Source organism: Scyliorhinus torazame, chromosome 19 (assembly GCF_047496885.1).
Source record: "Scyliorhinus torazame isolate Kashiwa2021f chromosome 19, sScyTor2.1, whole genome shotgun sequence".
Lineage (NCBI taxonomy): Eukaryota > Metazoa > Chordata > Chondrichthyes > Carcharhiniformes > Scyliorhinidae > Scyliorhinus > Scyliorhinus torazame.
Window position 1 is genome coordinate 84,340,360 of NC_092725.1, and position 23,837 is coordinate 84,364,196.

Below are 23,837 nucleotides of genomic sequence, written 5' to 3' on the forward strand. Positions count from 1 at the left end.
GGAAACATCCTCTCCAGGTCCACTCTATCCAGGCCTCGCAGTAGCCTGTAAGTTTTAATCCTTTGAAACTCCAACGAGTACAGATCCAGAGTCCTCAACCGTTCCTCATACAACAAGCTCTTCATTCCAGGGATCATTCTTGTGAACCTCCTCTGGACCCTTTCCAAGGCCAGCACATCCTTCCTTAGATACAGGACCCAAAACTGCTCACAATACTCCAAATGGGGTCTGACCAGAGCCTTATACAGACTCAGATGTAAATTCCTGGTCTTGTAGTCTAGTCCTCTCAACATGAAAGCCAACATTGCATTTACCTTCCTAACTGCTGACTGAACATGTAAGATAATTGTGAACAAGGACTCCCAAGTCCCGTTGTGCTTCTGATTTCCTTTTTTTTAAATTTAGAGTACCCAATTAATTTTTTCCAATTAAGGGGCAATTTAGCATAGCCAATCTACCTACCCTGCACATCTATGCGTTGTGGGGGCGAAACCCAGGCAAACACAGGGAAAATGTGCAAACTCCACATAGACAGTGACCCAGAGCCGGGATCAAACCTGGGACCTCGGCGCCGTGAGACAGCAGTGCTAACCACTGCACCACATCTAGTCACCGGCTACCCTGTGCTTTTGATTTCCGAAGCATTTCCCCATTTAGAAAATAGTCTATGCCTCCATTCCTCCATCCTCACATTTTTCCACATTGTAGCCATGTAAAATGGCTGATTCCCGATTAGAATGGTCAAACCCCGATTTAAAATGGCGAACGAAAGAGGCTGATGGGAAAATCAACCAACAGGACTCAAACGGACAGCTGCAGGTAAAACAGTGTATTTGCCTCTGGGGAAGTCAGTACAGACTGATACCTGCAGCCATCATCATCACAACAACCCAGCCATCTGCATTCTAATCAGCCATCCCCGGGAACAATTGCTACAAATTAGCAATTGAAAGCCGACCCAGACCTTTTGGCGCCAGCAGGGGCTGACACAAAGAAAGGTAAACAACCCCCCCACCCCCCCCCCCCCCCCCCGGATCAAGGAATCACTCCAGTGTTGGAGCATATCGAACCAAGTGATTGGGACCAAGTCCAATCACTTGGGACCAGGTACGAGGTCCGCCCCAAGAGGCGGGAAGCCCCTGGGGACTATTACAATAGGGGCCAAGTTCAACTCGACCCTTCTCTTCCTGCTCGCAACCTTCGAGACCCTTCTACAAGAAAACTATAAGTCTTACTCCAGCGATCGCTACCAGATAGGCGCCCCTGACTATCGATTTGTACCAGCTTTTGAATCCCGCAGGCTCAGAACCAATTCGAAAGACAATTTGTTTCCCTGACCCGGTGGGCCATTTCCAAAGTTAAGTATTGGCCTTTAGTGGTAGGTAGTAGTCTAGAAGTAGGATTATTGTACAAGTATTAATTGCTGTATATAATAAATGAGTGTTGATTTAACTCTTACTAAGTGGTGTGTTGCATTATTAATCATTACTTGGACTTCAACCACGTGGCGGTATCAGAAAGATACCTGGCGACTCATGAGCAAAGGTGACAGAATAAGAATAAGTAAACTAAGGCTAAAGCGAGCAACAACATTATATTCCATCTCCCACTTCTTTGCACACTGTCCTAGCCTGTCCAAATCCTTCTGCAGCCCCCCCATTTCCTCAATACTACCTGCCTCTCTACAGATCTTTGTATCATCTGAAGACTTAACAACAGTGCCTTCAGTTCCTTCTTCCAGATCATTAATGTATATGGTGAAACTTTGTGGTTCCAGCACAGATCCCTGAGGCACACCACTAGTCACCAGCTGCAATCCTGAAAAAGACCCCTTTATCCCCACTCTCTGCCTCCTGCCAGTCAGCTAATCCTCTATCCATGTCAGGATCTTACCCCGAACACCTTGGGCTCTTAACTTATTTAACAGTAAGCTAAAAAGCAGGACCTCTAAGGTTTTAATCTCAGGATCTAAACTGGAGATGCACCAATATCCAGGCTGGGAGGTTTGCTAGAGTCACTCGTGAGGATTTAAACTAGTATGGCAGAGGGGTGGGTACCTTGTCGAAATCATTCTGCAAATCTAAATAAATCATGTCCACTGGTTCTCCTTTGTCTAACTTCTTTGTTACCTCCTCAAAGAACATGAGGGAGGAGCTGGCCAGAGTTGATTGGAAAAGGAGCCTAGCAGGGAAGACAGTGGAACAGCAATGGCAGGGGTTTTTGGGGGTTATTCGGGAGGCACGACAGAAATTCACCCAAGGAGGAGGAAACATGCTAAGGGGAGGACATGTACATAACTCCCATCAGGGTCTTTTTACCTTTGCGATTCCTCAACTCTACCCACAGAGATCCATGCCTTCTGATCCTATATCGCTCCTTGCTATCAATTTAACTTATTTCCTTATTAACAATGCAATCCCGCCCCCTTTGCCCATCTGTCTGTCCTTTCCATAGGACTTATATCCTTGTATATTTAGATTTCATCCCTGGTCCCCTTGCAGCCACCTCTCTGTGATGACCACAGCATCGTACTGGCCAATTTCAATGTGTGCAATAAGCTCATTTACCTTGTTCTGTATACTGCATTTAGGTACAACACTCTCAGTCCTGCATTGACCACTTCCCTTCTCACACTTGTCACCTTTTTTTCCCTGCCTGAGGGTGATGTTGTTCTCTTATCTTTGTTCTCTATTTCTGATGCACGATCAATTAAACTCAAAGATGAGGTTGTATCATAACTGAAGGCTTTAATAGACTTGATCTGTTCCCCAGCAGCTTCGGTACAGAATGAGGGCTGCTGGGATGGCACCTGTTCTTATACTCCGCCTGTCAGGGCGGAGCCACATACCAAACAGCCAATGGTAAGCTGTTAGGCTTAACCAATGGTCTACAGCCTCTCGGGTACTGCAATACCTGATACTACCACAATTTCCCCTTCAGTTATTACACCTTTTCAACTAATGCTCTGGTTCCCATCCCCCTGCCATACTAGTTTAAATCCTCCCGAGTGACTCTAGCAAACCTCCCCAGTCAGGATATTGGTGCCTCTCCAGTTTAGATGCAACCCATCCTTCTTGTACAGGTCCCAACTGCCCCAGAAGAGATCCCAGTGGTCCAGAAATCTGAAATTCTCCCTCCTACACCACCAGTTTAGCTACTGTTTAGCTGTCCTCCTCCTATTTCTAGCCTCACTGGCACGTGGCGCAGAATGTAATCCTGAGATTAAAACCCCAGGGATCCTGCTTGTTAGCATACTGTCTAACTCCCTGAACTCCTTCTGCAGGACCTCATCACTCTTCCCGCCGATGCCATTAGTACCTTTGTGTACTGCTCCCTCTGGCTGTTCACCCTCCCCCTTCAGGATGTCCTGTGTTCGTTCAGTAACAGGCATTAAGTTATTAATCTGAAATAGACAAGTCACAAGGAATAGTTGATGTGGAAAATAAAAAAATGTCAATTACAAGTGCACTCTGATCAAGAACTGAGTTAAAAATGTCAGCTTCAACTAAACAAAACAATGGGGTAAGCAGGTATTTTAGAGACAAATAATATCAGGGAGTTAAGGGTGGAGGGGTAGTAATATAATAAGTAAGTAATGTAATAAACACCAGAACTAGATTTTTAAGAGCAATGTGTCAAACGTTGTCTTTTGTTACTTACTGCATATCTTCAGTTGGTGTCTCACATTTACTTCACCTGATTTTTGACAGTTAAGGGTTAAAAAGGACTGTTTTTATGCGCACGGTTTGATGGAACTTTTCCTATTTGAAGTGCAGAATGCTGATGTAAAAAGGAAAAGACATGTCACGGACAGTAAAAAAGTTAACTCCCCAAATTACTCCAGACTTACAGAGGCACTGAAATATTCGAAAGATGAGAAATTGTGGCATTTTCTGATGTAACATCACATCAATTATGGTAACTCATATAATTACCATCTAATTTCTGCGAGGCGAGGATGCTGCCAAGATTCTGCGTCATCACAGATCCACGGTGGAGGAGAAGATGACGAGTTCAACCCAAGGCTCTGACAAATCCTGACAGGATTTCTCTGCTGTCCGTTACGTTTTACATTAAAGAACATAGGATATATGAGCAGACGTAGACCATACAGCCACTTGAACCCGCTCCACCAATCAATGCAGTAATGGCTAATCTTTGACCCTAACTCCACTTGACCACTGCTCCACATGTCCCTTGGTTCCCTGGGAGACCAAAAATCTGACTATCTCAGTCTTAAATGTACTCAACAATGACGCAGCGACCGCCTTTTGGGGCAGGGAATTCAAAAGATTCAGCCCTCTGAGTGAAGAACTTTCTCCTCATCTCAGTCCAGAATGAGCAGCGCCTTGTTCCTGATGGTGTCCTAAATTCCCCAACCCGAGGAAACAGCTTATCAGTATGTACTCTCTTAAACCCCTTCAGAATCCTCTATGTTTCAATGAGATCATCTCGCATTCTTCTAAACACCAGAGTATAATAAGCCCAATTTACGCAGCCTCTAATCATAGGACAAGCCTCTCGTCCCATGAACCAATTTAATGAATCTTCATTGTACCACCTCCAAAGCAAGAATATCCTTCTTTACCTATAGAGGCCAAAACTGGACTCAATGCTCTGAGTGTGATCTGTAGTAAGTCCTCCTTATCCTTGTACTTCAATTGCCTTGGAATAAAGGCCAACATGCTCTTACTTTCATAATTGCTTGCTTTACTTGTATATGTGTTCTGTGTACCGAATAATAAGGTATATTAAAGACCAAGTAGCATCATTTTAACTCTGAGGTGTGTGACTACCTTTAACATATTGTTTTATCGTATGTAATAGTTATATAATAATGAGTTGTTGACAGATGTGGGGAGTTTCATGTATTTCTGGTCTTTTTTCCTGCCACTGAGACCTGTCCTGTAGGTAACTGAGCTGGCCAGAAATGATAATGACCTCTCAGGTTTTAAACTACAACTTCTGGAACCCATGTAAGAAGAGCTACTCGTCGACAAAGGTTAATGTTCCTTGTGATTGGGTTATTGAAGGGCAAGATGCGAACGTTCTCAATGTCCAACTGGTGGAACAGCTACCTGGCAGAGTTTGGAGCTTGGCAGGAGGATGGTACAATTGCAGTAACTTTATAGAGTTGCATAATTCACCAAGCTACTTGTGAAGAGATCCTGCTCACTGCCGTCCATCTGCTGAGGGTTCGTACTCATGCGTGTTGGTTCATCATTGAATAATCTTCATTTATATGGTGTCTTGTTACTGTTGTAAGTGCAGCAGTCAATTTGCATATAGTATAGTTCCACAAACAGCATGAAGATAAATGTTTTTGGAGGCATATGTTGAGACATAAATATTGGCCAGCACTCTAGCAGAACTCCTTTGCTCTTTTTCAAAGAGAAACACAAAAACATTAACATCCAGGTGAACAGGCAGGTAGGATTCCATTTAACATTTCATCCAAAATAAAACATGGCAATACAGCATTCCTGCACTACAGCACTGAAATGTCCATTTGGATTATGCACTCAAAACCTCAAGTGAGTCATGAACCCACAATTTGCAGATATAGAGGCAAGTTCAGCTACTGATACTTCGGCCTGGATTTGCACTGCCAAGTGTGGCCATTATTGTATATCAAAGCGGTCCAGCAACTTCCAGATGTGCACTGTGATACAAGGTCAAAGACTACAGTGTTTCTAGTGTAATGTCTGCCATATATGTGCTTGAGACATTTTATAACCTCTATATTTCTGCACACATATATTGCTTTCTTGTGAGTAGGTTTCTCCTCCCCATTGACTTGCTCTCACTGCCCAATCTCTTCTGCCTAAGATAACTCTCTCTTTAATTAGATCATCTTTTAGTTGCTCAGATCCCCATGATTCTGTGAGCTGTGTTATCTCAGTTACATACTGATCGATGGACTTTTTTTCACTTTGAGCCCCAGTGTTGAACACATGCTGTTCATAAGTTACGTTCATTTTGGGTTCAAAGTGTCTCGGCAAAGCTTTCAAAATACCAGTTGTCTGCTTTTTCTGTTCTTTGGATAGATTTGGGATGAAATACAATTTGTAGAGTTCTCTTCACAACAGTATTAAAAGTGTTGCCATTTGTATTGGTTCTAGCTTGTGAATTAAATCTGTTGCAATCTTATAGTATTGCCATTGCAAATGGAAAAATTGCCCGTTGCCCCGAATATCTCCTTTCATTTCGACAGGAGCTGGGATTGGAAAACTTACAGAACTTTTGTCTCATCAAGAATTTTACTTGCAACTTTCAGCTTGTGTTAGCTTTTCCTTGTCTGTGTTCTTTTTCAGCAGTTTTCGTAGGTGTAACCATTTATGCATTACTCTTTCAGTTGCTGTGGCTTCTCTCCCAGAAAAAAAACAGTCTCAGGTTAAAGTCTTTATAGTGTAATTTTTTTACTGAACTGAAGGTGTCATGGCTGCCCCCAGACATTCTTTCTTGACAGAGGTCACTTGACTATAGCAAGACAGGTAGTACCTTTAGTATGGATTGCATTTGAAAACCCAAACACACTGTAGCACTTCAATGTGGAGGTTACAATGGGCCAATCAACACTACTAGTTTGCTACTTCTCTCACAGATTTAAAAGGCTGATGTAGAACCAGTGTAAATTTAGGCTAATTACCCACTAATTACATTTTAAATGTTTCAATATTAATACGTTTTAAATAAGATTTAATAGACTTTTTCAGTGTTTTACTGTAAATGTCCTTTTAAACAAATGAGATAAATCTTGTTGGAAGGTCAACTTTTTTAATGCATTCTTTCACGGGATGTGAGACTAGGCCAACATTTATTTTCCATCCCTAATTGCCCTCAAGGAGGTAGTGGTGAGCTGCCTTCTTGAGCTGCTGCAGTCCATGTGATGTAGGTACACCCACTGTGCTGTTAGGAAGGGAGGGCCAGGATTTTGTCGTGACAGTAAAGGAACGGTGATATATTTGCAAGTTAGGATGAAGTGTGGTTTGGAGAGGAACTTGCAGGTTCTGGTCTTCCCAAGCATCTGCCACTCTTGTCATTCTAGATAGTAGAGTTTGTGGGTCTGGACGGTATTGTCAAAGTTCCTCCAATGCATCTTGTAGATGGTACACAGTGCTGCCACTGTCCATCAGTGGTGGAGTGAGTGAATGTTTAAGGTGGTGGATGTGGTGTCAATCAAGTAGGTTGCTTTTTCCTGGATGATGTCAAGTTTCCTGAGTGTTGATGGAGCTGCACATTTCCAGGCAAGTGAAAACTTTTAAAAATCCAGTTAATCTTGCTAAAAAGCAAAATCTGTAACTTTTTACAATGATTCATTAGACTTTCTAAATGTTTCCATGTACATTACATTTTAAAATGATTTATCTCATGTTCTCAAGCTATGTAGGAAAATGGTTCTGATGAAGATTATTTCAAATTGAAAAAAAAAAATATGTTTACACTTTTAATTTTGTAAAATGGATCATGTCAGGTAAATCTTTGTTCCAATGCCTTTCACTGAAGCCACCTGATTTGATGGTACAGTAATAGCAGGACATATTCACAGCTGCCTGCCATTGTCACTTGTGGCTGGGTCTTGCCAAAGCCAACACCTAGAGGAAATCCTCCCTCCTTCAAACTAAAATCCCCACCTTGGGGATTGCCGTAGATAATTGAACAAAGAGAAGTCTTGAGGACAGCTACAAAGTAGACACGCTTGCATGAGGGGAAAAGGAAGGGCATTCAAAGCTACAGGTCCCTGGATGACAAAAGAGAGATTAAAATTAAATAGAAAAAGGTAAATGTCAGGCCCGTAATACAGTAGCGAGCCAAGCTGAATATAGAAAATACTGAGGAGATCTACAAAAGGGAATATGAGTGCGTAGAGTTTGAGAATAGATTAACAGCTAACAAAAAAAGGAATCAAAATGTTTTTTATGAACACATAAATAGAAAAAGGAAGAATGGGGCAGATTAAGGATCAAGAAAGGGGATATTACTTTGCAGGCAGAGAGCATGACTGAGGTACCAAATGAATATTTTGCATGTGTCTTGCATACTGCTAATGTCACAGTGAAGGAGAACACAGTCATTATATTGGATAAGATGCAAATAGGTAACAAGGAGATGTAAAAGTTGGCAATATTCAAAGTAGGGAAGTCACCCGGAGTGGATGGAATGTAACCCAGTTTATTGAGGGGCATATGATGATGACGATTAAATTATGGAAGCTTTGGCCACAATGTTCTAATCCTCCTCGGAAATAGGAGTAATGTCAGAGGGTGTTTCTTTTTATTTTTTCATGTGCAGAGAGCAACAGTCGCTAGGCCAGCATTTGTTGCCCATCCCTAATTTCCCTTGAGAAGTTAGTGATGAGCTGGCATCTTGAGTCGCTGCAGTCCATGTGGTGTATGTTCACAGTGCTGTTAGGGAGAGAATTCTAGGCTTTTGATCCAGTAAAAGTGAAAAAACAGCACAATTGTTCCAAGTAAGGATAATGTGTGACTTGGAGGAGATCTTGCAGGTGGTAGTTTTCTCATGTGTCTACTGCCTTTGTCCTTCTAGGTGGTCGAGGTGTTGGCAGAGGAGCACTGGTGGGTTGCTGCAGTGCACATTATAGATGGTACACACTGCTGCCACTGATGGTGGTGGTAAAGGAAGTGAATGTTTAATATGGTGGATGAGGTGCCAATCAAGTGGGCTGCTTTGTCCTGGGTGGTGTTGAGCTTCTTGAGTGTTGTTGGAGCTGCACTCATCCAGGCAAGTGGAGAGTATTCCATTACACTCCTGACTTGTGCCTTGTAGATGGTGGAGAGAATTTGGGGAGTCAGGACTGTAGAGCTGCAAATATTACATTCTTGTTTAACAAAAAGAGGAAAGTAATAAACACAAAAACTACTGGTCAGTCATTTTAATGAGGTGGTGGTGGTTAAGAGACAATAAACAGTACAAAATGTACTGGTATTTGGATGGCTAATAAAGTCAACACAAAGTTGTTAATGCAAATTGTGTGTGGACTAACTGAGAAAATTCTTCAATGAAGTAATAGAAAGGGTTGATGAAAGTAGTACACTTGATGTTGTGTATAAGGATTTTCTAAAGGTTCTGGACAATGTACCACACAGATTAATAGATTTAGGTTAATAGATTTGTTCCCAAAATTGAAACCATTGGGCTAAAAGGGGCAGTGGTAACAGGGATACAAAATTAACTAAGGAACAGAAAGCAGAGAGCACTGGTAAACTGTTGGTTTCAGACTGTGAGGGCGTGGGGTGGCCAGGTAGAGTGGGGGGAGGGGTAGTAGCAGGGGGAGTTGGTGGGGGGCAATGCTGTTCCCTTCTGTTCCCCAAAGGTTAGTATTAGGACCACTACTATTTTTATTATTTGTTAAGTATGTATTTATTAATGGCCTGGAATTAGATATATAGAACAGAGTTTCAAAGTTTGTAGATGATGTAATACTTGGGAATGTAGCAAACAATGAGGAAAGCAGTGACAGACTTCACGAGAACACAGACAGACTGGTGAAAGGGGCAGACACATGGCAGATAATGTTTTAACACAGCAAAGTGTGATGTGATATATTTTGGTAGGAAGAATACAGAGAGGTAACACAAATCAATGGTACAATTTTCAAGGGGGCACAACAACAGATGTAGGTATATAAATCTTAGAATGTCATAGGACTAGGGGGGTTGTTGAAAAGCATATGGGACTCTTTTATTAAGAGAGGAGTAGAGTACAAAAGGAAGGTAGTTATGCTAATCTTTTATAAAACAATGGGTATGCCTCATCTGGGGTATTGTGTCCAATTCTGTACACCACAGCTTGGGAAAAATGTTGAGGCCTTAGAAGGTGTCAATGAGATTTGCTAGAATTGTAACAGGGGTGAGCAACTGCGACTATGAGGAGTGATTGAAGATGCTGGGGTTGATCACCTTCGAGCAAAAAAGGTTAATAGATTAGATAGAGGTGTTCAAAATCATGAATGTTTTTGTGGAACATGAAATAAGAAACTGTTTCCAGTGACCTGTGGGTTGATAACCAGGGGACACAGATAAAAGGCGATGGGTAAATCAACAAGAGGTGGCATGAGAAAACATTATTTTACAGGAGTTGTTGCGATTTGGAATGCATTGGTTGAAAAAATATAGAAGCAGATTTGACAGTAATATTCAAAAGAAAATTGGATAGATACATGAAGGGAGAAAATTGACAGAGCTCTAGGGAAGAACAAAGGAATGGGACTATTTGGATAGTTCTACCAAAGAGCTAATACAACCCCAACGGGCTGAATGGAATCCTTCTTTGCTATATCATTCTGTGGTTCTTTAACAGTAATAGTTATTCATTTTACATCTTGGGAGAAGAATTTGAATTTTTTTCATCAGGTTTCTGGATAGTTCAGTAAAGTGTTGTTGGACAGCTGAAGAGTGCTGAATGACCAGGTAATTAGTCCAGTGCTGACATTGGAAGAAAGTTCAGTATCTCACACATTACTCTGCAGAGAGCTTGTCATTTTAGCGGACAAGACTTACATCAGCCTTGACACAGCCTTTGTGGAACTCTTCTCTTTGCTAACTAAACTACTTCACATAACTGTTCAAGCAACAACCCATTACTCAAACGTCTTTGGCCTTCTTTGCAAGCATTTCACCGCTGTTCAATTTTCAGTTTAAGGTACAGAAATAATACAGTAATGATGCCTGGAGCAAACTCTGTAAATGGGATTTGAAATGGATGATACACAAGGAAAGGGAGGTAACTTATGCCCCACAGAAAATGATTTGTTAGCACCACCATCTTGTGGGTCACATGTGGCTGGGTCCCTAATTACATTGTTTCATGATTTCCAATGGCAATTGTATGGATTGCAGGTTAATGCCAATAAAGCCAATTTTCTTTTTATAAAGTTCTGTCAACATTAGATGGCACTTTCTGCTGGAGTTATAGCTCCCTGGTGTAACTTGTCTGTGTTCTACCAGTTGAGCTCCAGTCACGTCTGAGATTTTCTATCTTTGGTCACGTGTTAATATAGGCCATTGTGTTGAAAACAAATGCAAATGATGTGGATACAGAATACACTATTGAATCTGCTTCCATATCCTTGGTCTATCATTTATATTACAGTGCAGGATTGCCAGTGCATCTCTGGTATCCAGGATTGCCAGTGTATCTCTGGTGTCCAGGATTGCCAGTGTATCTCTGGTGTCCAGGATTGCCAGTGTTTCTCTGGTGTCCAGGATTGCCAGTGTGTCTCTGGTATCCAGGATTGCCAGTGTATCTCTGGTATCCAGGATTGCCAGTGTATCTTTAGTGTCCAGGGTTGCCAGTATACCTCTGGTGTCCAGGATTGCCAGTGTATCTCTGGTATCCAGGATTGCCAGTGTATCTCTGGTGTCCAGGAGTGCCAGTGTACCTCTGGTGTCCAGGATTGCCAGTTTATCTCTGGTGTCCAGGATTGCCAGTGTGTCTCTGGTGCCCAGGATTGCCAGTGTGTCTCTGGTGTCCAGGGTTGCCAGTGTATCTCTGGTGTCCAGGATTGTAGTGTACCTCTGGTGTCCAGGATTGCCAGTGTATCTCTGGTATCCAGGATTGCCAGTGTGTCTCTGGTATCCAGGATTGCCAGTGTATCTCTGGTGTCCAGGATTGCCAGTGTGTCTCTGGTATCCAGGATTGCCAGTGTATCTCTGGTGTCCAGGGTTGCCAGTGTATCTCTGGTATCCAGGATTGCCAGTGTACCTCTGGTATTCAGGATTGCCAGTGTATCTCTGGTATCCAGGATTGCCAGTGTATCTCTGGTGTCCAGGATTGCCAATGTATCTCTAGTGTCCAGGATTGCCAGTGTGTCTCTGGTATCCAGGATTGCCAGTGTGTCTCTGATATCCAGGGTTGCCAGTGTATCTCTGGTATCCAGGATTGCCAGTGTATCTCTGGTATCCAGGATTGCCAGTGTGTCTCTGGTATCCAGGATTGCCAGTGTGTCTCTGGTGTCCAGGATTGCCAGTGTATCTCTGGTGTCCAGGGTTGCCAGTGTATCTCTGGTATCCAGGATTGCCACTGTGTCTCTGGTATCCAGGATTGCCAGTGTATCTCTGGTGTCCAGGGTTGCCAGTGTATCTCTGGTATCCAGGATTGCCAGTGTGTCTCTGGTATCCAGGATTGCCAGTGTATCTCTGGTGTCCAGGATTGCCAGTGTATCTCTGGTGTCCAGGGTTGCCACTGTGTCTCTGGTATCCAGGATTGCCAGTGTATCTCTGGTGTCCAGGGTTGCCAGTGTGTCTCTGGTATCCAGGATTGCCAGTGCGTCTCTGGTATCCAGGATTGCCAGTGTATCTCTGGTGTCCAGGATTGCCAGTGTATCTCTGGTGTCCAGGATTGCCAGTGTGTCTCTGGTATCTAGGATTGCCAGTGTATCTCTGGTGTCCAGGATTGCCAGTGTGTCTCTGGTATCTAGGATTACCAGTGTATCTCTGGTGTCCAGGATTGCCAGTGTATCTCTGGTGTCCAGGATTGCCAGTGTGTCTCTGGTATCCAGGAATGCCAGTGTGTCTCTGGTGTCCAGGATTGCCAGTGTATCTCTGGTGTCCAGGATTGCCAGTGTATCTCTGGTGTCCAGGATTGCCAGTGTATCTTTAGTGTCCAGAATTCCTCTGGGAGTTAAAGGAAGATTTAGATATTTTTTCTCCCCATCATAGATACTGTCAATCACGTGACTGGATATCAGTGGCAGACAGAACAGATCCTTGAAGTGACTACAAAATCTTTGTTGTCACGATGATATCAGGACTCCTGTGGAGTGAAAAATTCAAAAGCATTTAATGGAACATCATCACCAGCATATATTGAATGGGTAGTATCTTGTCACCTGGTAACAACATTTTAACATTGTGTCTACATTTACTTCAATTCTAGAGGTTCGGTATTCTTATTGATTTGCCCAGCGCTGTCTGATTTGAATCTGAACACAGAGAAAACAATAATCCATTTTGGCCTGCTGTTCTTCCTCACTGTCAAAGTATCTCAGGCTATTCTGATTAACCACTTGAGTTGACTAACAACCAAGACACAATTCGTCCAAATTGTCCAATTCATCAGTGAAATATTCAGCACAAAAGTGATTTTTTTGACCATAAAATATAACTGATTGGAAATTTAACCTCTGGTCTGTGCTAAAATAAACAAAAACAAAACATGCTGCTAATACTTAGCAGGTCAGGGAGAAACAGAGTATATTTCAATTGGTCTGTGCTGTTTTATAATTGTTTTGTAGGAACCATTGATTTGAGCAACAAAGGATTAGACTTGGATGGAGCATGTGTTATGTGCATCAATATATATATGAAGGACCTTAAGGTAGGTTCAATGTCTGGAGAACCTGACGTACCAAAGCCAGTTGTAACATCAGTCACTCACCAGTAGAGTTCAGACAGCCATGGGAAAAGTGTTAAACTATAGGCAAATTACCAAGCAAATTACAATGATCTAAATAGGAGCAACAGCAGCACCTCCTGTGGTTCATAGAATCTATAGAACCCCTACAGTGCACAAGGAGGCTATTTGGCCCATTGAGTCTGCACCCACCCTCCGAAGGAGCACTCTATAGGCCCAATCCCCCCCCCCCCCCCCGCCCTATCGAATGGCCTCCTTCTGCATTGTAAATTATATGATTCTATGATTCTATGATATGAGGGAGCAGATCCAGGCTGAATTCAGTCCTTCCTAGACCAATGCCTTTTAATAAGAACGGATATGGCCATTGGGTAAAGGTGGGGTTTAGCTCTTATGAATTCCCACAGTCAAGTGCCTGGATTACTCTCTGTCTGGACACACAGACGAAGTACAGCCACGTGGACAAGATATCCAGCGAACGAGAACGTATTGAGGGGTGGATAAATCTAAGTCTCTTTTGTGGCACCAACAACTTTCACCGAGTGAGGACTGAAGACATTTCACTGCCTGCACAGGAGCCACAGGACGTCTTCAATTACACTCTCTGCTGCTTCTGTCTGCGGATCTCACAGGCACATTAGCAAGAATACTACATTTATAATTCCCATCTACCCAGTAATTCTATGAGCGGTGACAGATAGGGAACTCGGATATGTATTGCTGTTGGTATCACCGGCGTTTTTAAATGAGCTTTTATTGTCTAGTTGCCGCAGTTAGCAGTGTGACATTATTCATGTGGCATTGCCAATGGGACTCTGTCCCGACCCCCACAATATCTCCACCTTTCTGGCCACTAACCTCCGACTAACAGGATTATTTTTTTACATTGTCGAGCCTCGGAGATAGATGAACTGTAAAACGTGAAGATTAAAATGGTCGTTGTGCACTAATAGCATTTATACAGTTGCATCCGGCAGATGATTCAAACCCAAATTTAAATTGACAAGGGAGGTTTTTAGTACAAAAATATACCCCATCATAAAATGTTATTTGAAGGACAGCGAGTAATGCAAACTAACATTGCCCAAGGTGGCCTGTGTTTAACTATATTCCGGGGAACCTTTCTCAGGGTGATCCGCCCAGCCCACGAATGGAAAATTTGATCACGAAGTGATTGCTCCATCACAAAGAGTGCTCGATTGGCATGTCAAATGGGATTATGTTTAAAACCTGTTGCAATACAATTATCTAATGATACAGCGGTGTGTTGAGCCCGTTAGGAATGGGACAGCTCGCTCGATGTGGAAGATCCTGGGTTAGGTTCAGGTTGTCCTGTCAGACTGGCTGATTGACATGGGGAGGAGCAGCCCTTTCACCTAATATCAGGCACAGCAGCATCTCAGCCACCTCTGTACACCAGGGCTGCAAGAGGTGCAGACATTTCTCATTGCAATTTGATTTCAGCCAGGATTTCTGATTTTGCTCCAAGATGATGGTTGACGGCATCAAGTTGCTCTCTTGCACCCTGGCGCTGGTCCTGCTGCCGATCGCACTGACCCTCAGCTCCCACCTCCAGCCGCAGGCTGCAGGCCACCACGACCCGACTCAATCTCCCCCGCCTGGCGCCCAGGAGCTGCTCGGGGTGAGCAGTGAGCCGGCTGGGGGCAGGGGGAACACCACAAGGAACAGTGAGGAGTCTCACTTGGACAGGGTGAGCAGGAGTCAGGAGCATCAAACAGGACATCAGCAGAGAGTTCTCGCCTACCTGAGGGGACATGGCAGGTTCAGCTCAGACACGGTAATAAGCACATTCACAACATAGTCTCCCTGTTGACTTCTACCTTTGATTGTTGATTTAAGAAAGATACTTGAATGATTAGAACATAGAACATTCATGGTAATAATATAATGCATTGATATGTTGCTGCTAAAGGTACCCCTGTGCAAATTCTATTAACTTGCTTTAGTTTAATTAACTAGTTTTGTTTCATATTTGGAAGTGTTTAAAGTAATTGCCTCTCCTTTCTCCTCCTGGCCTTGCCAAGAAGTGTTAAAACTGGGGTTTATCTCTGGCAGAGATGCCTTTCATCATTCTCTGACTTCGGGAGTTCCTGGTTTGTATCAGTTTTGGAGATCAGTTTTGGAGCTCCCGTGAACTGGATTGTGTCTGGCTCTGGATAGTCACGGCTGTTGCAGGATAATTGAGTAAGAATATTACACCCTGACTGGTGTAGTATTTAACACAGGGACATCTTCAGGTGATGTAACAGCAACAACTGCGAAGCCAAACTTGCATTATTTTTATAAAAGTACCTAACATCTCATGTTGATTTTCACTTTTTTACTTTCTGAAATGGTCATGTGAGATTAAAGTCAGGCTCATTGACCGAAAATTGCCTACCATTAATCACAGAGCCCAGAATACATATATAGATAGAAAATCAGCGACCAGACAATGCAGCTTGAAGAAGGAGCAAAGCTTTTGTATTCAAAAACAAACATCCAGCTTATTCTTTACCAGGTAAAATAACTGATAAAATAGAAGAACAGAGACTAAGGGATACAGATACTGCCTGTAAACTAACAATCACAGTTGGCAAGGTCATAAAATGTACAAACTAAGTACTGAGATTTATTTCTAAAGGATTGGAATATGAGAACAAGGGAGTAATGTGAAATTTATCAAGAGCCTTGGTTAGACAAGGAGTTCTCAACCTTTTTGCAAGTGTGTTATAAAAGTTCCACATATCACCATAACACAATTTTTTCTATATAATAATAGCTATGGAAGTAAACGTATATTTTTATTATTATCTTTGTTTTCCTTGCTTAATGTGACTTGAAGTTGATCACATAATCTCCAGTGCAGTACTGAGCGAGTGCCGAGTGGGGAGCTTGAGGTAAGAAACAAATGATGAGCTTTTGTGTCTTGCCAAGAGGGCAAAGGAGGTCTGGGGGATAAACCTTCCTTAATATGCACTGTTGCACAACCTGGTTTTATAGATTCAAGAGATGTTTCTCTTTATAAATGCTCAGTTTGATGCTCTGCTGTTTAGGACCTGATTAACTTACGGTAGTCGCCAATGATGAAACAATGATGAAATAACACATCAATTTCAGGCTACTTTACTTATTCTATAATGGGATGTGGGTATCACTGGCTGGACCACCATTTATTGCTCATCCCTAATTGCCCTTGAAAAGGTGAGCTGCCAGCTTGAACCATCGCAGTTCCTGAGGTGTAAGTACATCCTCAGTTCTGTCAGGGAGGGACCACCAGGCCTTTGGCCCAGCAAAAGTAAAGAAATGGTGATATACTTTCAGGTCAGGATGTTGAGTGACTTGGAGGGGAACTTCCAGGTAGTGATGTTCCCATGTATCTGTCACCCTAGGCTTTCTAGATGATAGAAGTCATGTGTTTGGAAGGTGCTGCCTAAGGAGTGAGTTCCTGCCGTGCACCTTGTGTTTGGTCTGCTACTGTGCATCACTGGTGAAGGGTTTGAATGTTTGTGGATGGGGTGACAATCAAGCGGCTGCTTTGTCCTGGATGGTGTCGAGCATCTTGAGTGTTGCTGGAGCTGCACCAATCCAGGCAAGTGAAGAATATTTCATTACATTCCTGACTTATGCCTTGTAGATTATGGACAGGCTTTGCGGAGTCAGGACATGAGTTACTCGCCACTGGATCCCTAGCCTCTGTGTTCTTGTAGCCACAGTATTTATATGGCTCATTCAGTTTAGTTTCTGGTCAGGTTAACAAAGGACTAGATTTAGATTTTGGGTTGGGAATTTGATAATGGGTCAAATGTGAGCCCTGATCCTGTAGAGCATCCTGTAGGGCAGCAAGGTAGCATTGTGGTTAGCACAATTGCTTCACAGCTCCAGGGTTCCAGGTTCAATTCCCGGCTTGGGTCACTGTCTGTGTGGAGTCTGCACATTCTCCCTGTGTGTGCGTGGGTTTCCTCTGGGTGCTCCGGTTTCCTCCCACAGTCCAGGTTAGGTGGATTGGCCATGCTAAATTGCCCTTAGTGTCCAAAATTGCCCTTAGTGTTGGGTGGGGTTACTGGGTTATGGGGATAGGGTGGAGGTGTGGACCTTGGGTAGGGTGCTCTTTCCAAGAGCCGGTGCAGACTCGATGGGCCGAATGACCTCCTTCTGCACTGTAAATTCTATGAAATTAGGTCATCTGACATTAATTTTGCCTTGATTTGAGAAGTAGTGATCAGGGGGCATGGTCACCATACAATTAAGGGTGGTGGATGAGCTCTAGAATTTGGAGGACCAATGGGGACCCCTCCAGTGCAGAATGGAAGAAGCGACAACCTGCCCTTCTAGGCAAGGGAGAGAGAGGGAGCCTCTTGAGATGCCCTGTCAGTATTTTTAAAAGAATTGAACTAAAAGCTGGCCATAGTTTCTATGTCACTATTGTGGCCACCAGGCAGGCATGAGAGGCGTGGAAGGTAACTACAAAATTCCCAGAGGCCTCTGATCCATGGTCATGGTGACTGGTGGCCATTACTCCCCTGGTCCAGGCTTCCCGAAAATGGCTCGACGGTAAGATGGTGCCAGTAACCCAGTACGTTGGACACTGACACAAATTCTAAGATCATTAACTCTGTATCCATCCCAAATCAGGGCAAACATTCTGCCCAATGTTTTTATAAGTGTGAAAGAATTGCACCATGAAGTAATGTTTAGAGTTATATTTTGGCTTGAGCAACACTACCTCTAACATATTCACCTCCGTTGTCTATTTATCACACAGGTGTTGAAAACCAAATTAACCCTTTAATCAGCAACTGGAAATTAAATGAAATGTTATTTTCCCACTACTGTCAAGTCAGAAACAAAGTAACAGAGGATATACAAAGAACAAAGAACAAAGAAATGTACAGCACAGGAACAGGCCCTTCGGCCCTCCAAGCCCGTGCCGACCATGCTGCCCGACTAAACTATACTCTTCTACACATCCTGGGTCCATATCCCTCTATTCCCATCCTATTCATGTATTTGTCAAGATGCCCCTTAAATATCACTATCGTCCCTGCTTCCACCACCTCCTCCGGTAGCGAGTTCCAGGCACCCACTACCCTCTGTGTAAAAAACTTGCCTCGTACATCTACTCTAAACCTTGCCCCTCTCACCTTAAACCTATGCCCCCTAGTAATTGACCCCTCTACCCCGGGGAAAAGCCTCTGACTATCCACTCTGTCTATGCCCCTCATAATTTTGTCGACCTCTATCAGGTCACCCCTTAACCTCTTTCGTTCCAGTGAGAACAAACCGAGTTTATTCAACCGCTCCTCATAGCTAATGCCCTCCATACCAGGCAACATTCTGGTAAATCTCTTCTGCACCCTCTCTAAAGCCTCCACATCCTTCTGGTAGTGTGGCGACCAGAATTGAACACTATACTCCAAGTGTGGCCTAACTAAGGTTCTATACAGCTGCAACATGACTTGCCAATTTTTATACTCAATGCCCCGGCCAATGAAGGCAAGCATGCCGTATGCCTTCTTGACTACCTTCTCCACCTGTGTTGCCCCTTTCAGTGACCTGTGGACCTGTACTCCTAGATCTCTTTGACTTTCAATACTCTTGAGGGTTCTACCATTCACTGTATATTCCCTACCTGCATTAGACCTTCCAAAATGCATGGCCTCACATTTGTCCGGATTAAACTCCATCTGCCATCTCTCCACCCAAGTCTCCAAACAATCTAAATCCTGCTGTATCCTCTGACAGTCCTCATTGTTATCCGCAATTCCACCAACCTTTGTGTCGTCTGCAAACTTACTAATCAGGACAGTTACATTTTCCTCCAAATCATACAGCAAAGGTCCCAGCACTGATCCCTGTGGAACACCACTGGTCACAGCCCTCCAATTAGAAAAGCATCCTTCCATTGCTACTCTCTGCCTTCTATGACCTAGCCAGTCCTGTATCCACCTTGCCAGCTTACTCCTGATCCCGTGTGACTTCACCTTTTGTACTAGTCTACCATGAGGGACCTTGTCAAAGGCCTTACTGTTGTCCATATAGACAACATCCACTGCCCTACTTGCATCAATCATCTTTGTGACCTCCTCGAAAAACTCTATCAAGTTAGTGAGACACGACCTCCCCTTCACAAAACCATGCTGCCTCTCACTATCCATTTGCTTCCAAATGGGAGTAGATTCTGTCTGGAAGAATTCTCTCCAGTAATTTCCCTACCACTGAAGTAAGACTCACCGGCCTGTAGTTCCCTGGATTATCCTTGCTACCCTTCTTAAACAGAGGAACAACATTGGCTATTCTCCAGTCCTCCGGGACATCACCTGAAGACAGTGATGATCCAAAGATTTCTGTCAAGGCCTCAGCAATTTCCTCTCCAGCCTCCTTCAGTATTCTGGGGTAGATCCCATCAGACACTGGGGACTTATCTACCTTAATATTTTTTAAAACACCCAACACCTCGTCTTTTTGGATCTCAATGTGACCCAGGCTATCTACACACCCTTCTCCAGACTCAACATCTACCAAGTTCTTCTCTTTTGGTGAATACTGATGCAAAGTATTCATTTAGTACCTCACCCATTTCCTCTGGCTCCACACATAGATTCCCTTGCCTATCCTTCAGAGGGCCAACCCTTTCCCTGGCTACCCTCTTGCTTTTTATGTACGTGTAAAAAGCCTTGGGATTTTCCATAACCCTATTTGCCAATGACTTTTCGTGACCCCTTCTAGCCCTCCTGACTCCTTGCTTAAGTTCCTTCCTACTCTCCTTATATTCCACACAGGCTTCGTCTGTTCCCAGCCTTTTAGCCCTGACAAATGCCTCCTTTTTCTTTTTGACGAGGCCTACAATATCTCTCGTTATCCAAGGTTCACGAAAATTGCCGTATTTATCCTTCTTCCTCACAGGAACATGCCGGTCCTGAATTCCTTTCAACTGACACTTGAAAGCCTCCCACATGTCAGATGTTGATTTGCCCTCAAACAGCTGCCCCCAATCTATGTTCTTCAGTTCCCGCCTAATATTGTTATAATTAGCCTTCCCCCAATTTAGCACATTCATCCTAGGAACACTCTTATCCTTGTCCACCAGCACTTTAAAACTTACTGAATTGTGGTCACTGTTCCCGAAATGCTCTCCTACTGAAACTTCTACCACCTGGCCGGGCTCATTCCCCAATACCAGGTCCAGTACCGCCCCTTCCCTAGTTGGACTGTCTACATATTGTTTTAAGAAGCCCTCCTGGATGCTCCTTACAAACTCCGACCCGTCTAAGGCCCTGGCACTAAGTGAGTCCCAGTCAATATTGGGGACGTTGAAGTCTCCCATCACCACAACCCTGTTGTTTTTACTCTTTTCCAAAATCTGTCTACCTATCTGCTCCTCTATCTCCCGCTGGCTGTTGCGAGGCCTGTAGTAAACCCCCAACATTGTGACTGCACCCTTCTTATTCCTGATCTCTACCCATATAGCCTCACTGCCCTCTGAGGTGTCACCCTATATTCTCCCTAACCAGTAGCACAACTCCGCCACCCCTTTTACATCCCCCTCTATCCCGCCTGAAACATCTAAATCCTGGAACGTTTAGCTGCCAATCCTGCCCTTCCCTCAACCAGGTCTCTGTAATGGCAACAACATCATAGTTCCAAGTACTAATCCAAGCTCTAAGTTCATCTGCCTTACCCGTAATACTTCTTGCATTAAAACATATGCACTTCAGGCCACCAGACCCACTGTGTTCAGCAACTTCTCCCTGTCTGCTCTGCCTCAGAGTCCCACTGTCCCTATTCCCTAGTACTCCCTCAATGCTCTCACCTTCTGACCTATTGCTCCCATGCCCACCCCCCTGACATACTAGTTTAAACCCTCCCGTGTGACACTAGCAAACCTCGCGGCCAGGATATTTATGCCTCTCCATTTTAGATGCAACCCGTCCTTATATAGGTCACACCTGCTCCGGAAGAGCTCCCAGTGGTCCAGATAACGGAAACTCTCCCTCCTACACCAGCTGTTTAGCCACGTGTTTAGCTGCTCTATCTTCCTATTTCTATCCTCACTGGCACGTGGCACAGGGAGTAATCCCGAGATTACAACCCTAGAGGTCCTGTCTTTTAACTTTCTGCCTAGCCCCCTGAACTCCTGCTGCAGGACCTCATGCCCCTTCCTGCCTATGTCGTTAGTACCAATATGTACAACGACCTCTGCCTGTTTGCCCTCCCCCTTCAGGATGCCCTCTACCCGTTCGGAGACATCCTGGACCCTGGCACCAGGGAGGCAACATACCATCCTGGAGTCTCTTTCACATCCACAGAAGCGCCTATCTGTGCCCCTGACTATAGAGTCCCCTATTACTCTTGCTCTTCTGTGCTTTGACCCTCCCTTCTGAACATCAGAGCCAGCCGTGGTGCCACTGCTCTGGCTGCTGCTGCTTTCCCCTGATAGGCTATCCCCCCCCGACAGTATCCAAAGGGGTATACCTGTTCGAGAGGGGGACAACCACAGGGGATTCCTGCACTGACTGCCTGCCCTTTCTGGTGGTCACCCATTTCTCTGCCTGCACCTTGGGTGAGACCACATTTATATAACTGCGATCTATGATGCTTTCCGCCACCTGCATGCTCCTAAGTGCATCCAATTGCTACTCCAACCGAACCATGCGGTCTGTGAGGAGCTCTAGTTGGGTGTACTTTCTGCAGATGAAGCCATCCGGGATGCTGGAAGCCTCCCGGACCTGCCACATCTCACGGTCAGAGCACTGCACCCCTCTAACTGACACTGCGTCAATTAATTAAAATTAAAAGTTAAAAAAAAAATTTTTTTTGAAGTTACTGTTAACTATCTGTTTCCTAGCACTAGATTTCTAATATAAATGTGAAAGCTAAATATAGTACTCTCCGATCTCTGGCTTAGATACCCCTCTAAATTATAATTAAGTAATTATGTTTAATTAGTTATCAATGCTTAATTTTTTTAATTTAGTGTAGATTCCCAACCAGCCACTCAGGTCACAGCTTTTCTGTGATGTCACTTCAGTTTCCCCCCCGACACACACAATTTGAAAAAGGTATAAAAGTAAAAATGAGTAAATATCACTTACTTACCTTCTTACCTTCTGAGTGTCTTAGATGTTCTCAGGTTCTCTCCCTGACAGAGACTGCTCCTCCTCCTCCGAACCGCTCCCGAAACTAGGCCGCGATCTTTTTAAATCTCCACTCTGACTCGCAGCTCCCGCGCTTTTTAAATCTCCCGCGCTTTTTAAATCTCCCGGCTCTCTCTCCTCTCGTGCTGTTTTCAATGTCCCGGCTCTCTCTCCTCCCGCGCTTTTAAAATCTCCCGCGCTTTTAAATCTCCAGGCTCTCTCTCCTCCCGCGCTTTTTAATCTCCCGGCTTTCTCTCCTCTCGCGCTGTTTTCACTGTCCCGGCTCACTCTCCTCTCGCGCTGTTTTCACTGTCCCGGCTCACTCTCCTCCCGCGCTGTTTTCACTGTCCCGGCTCTGTCTCCTCTCGCACTGTTTTCACTGTTCCGGCTCACTCTCCTCTCGCGTTGTTTTCACTGTCCCGGCTCTCTCTCCTCTCGCGCTGTTTTCACTGTCCCGGCTCACTCTCCTCCCGCACTGTTTTCAATGTCCCGGCTTTCTCTCCTCTCGCGCTGTTTCCAATGTCCCGGCTTTCTCTCCTCTCGCGCTGTTTTCAATGTCCCGGCTTTCTCTCCTCTCGCGCTGTTTTCACTGTCCTGGCTCTCTCTCTCCTCTTGCGCTCTTTTCAATGTCCCGGCTCTCTCTCCTCTCGCGCTGTTTTCAATGTCCCGGCTGTCTCTCCTCTCGCGCTGTTTTCACTGTCCCGGCTCTCTCTCCTCTCGCGCTGTTTTCAATGTCCCGGCTCACTCTCCACTCGCGCTGTTTTCACTGTCCCGGCTGTCTCTCCTCTCGCGCTGTTTTCAATGTCCCGGCTTTCTCTCCTCTCGCGCTGTTTTCACTGTCCTGGCTCTCTCTCTCCTCTTGCGCTCTTTTCACTGTCCCGGCTCTCTCTCCTCCCGCGCTGTTTTCAATGTCCCGGCTCTCTCTCCTCTCGCGCTGTTTTCACTGTCCTGGCTCTCTCTCTCCTTTTGCGCTCTTTTCACTGTCCCAGCTCTCTCTCCTCCCGCGCTGTTTTCAATGTCCCGGCTTTCTCTCCTCCCGCGCTGTTTTCACTGTCCCGGCTCTCTCTCCTCTCGCACTGTTTTCACTGTCCTGGCTCTCTCTCCTCTCGCACTGTTTTCACTGTCCCGGCTCTCTCTCCTCTCGCACTGTTTTCACTGTCCTGGCTCTCTCTCCTCTCGCGCTGTTTTCACTGTCCCGGCTCTCTCTCCACTCGCGCCGTTTTCAATGTCCCGGCTCTCCCTCCTCTCGCGCTGTTTTCAATGTCCCTGCTCTCTCTCCTCTCGCGCTGTTTTCACTGTCCCGGCTCTCTCTCCTCTCGCACTGTT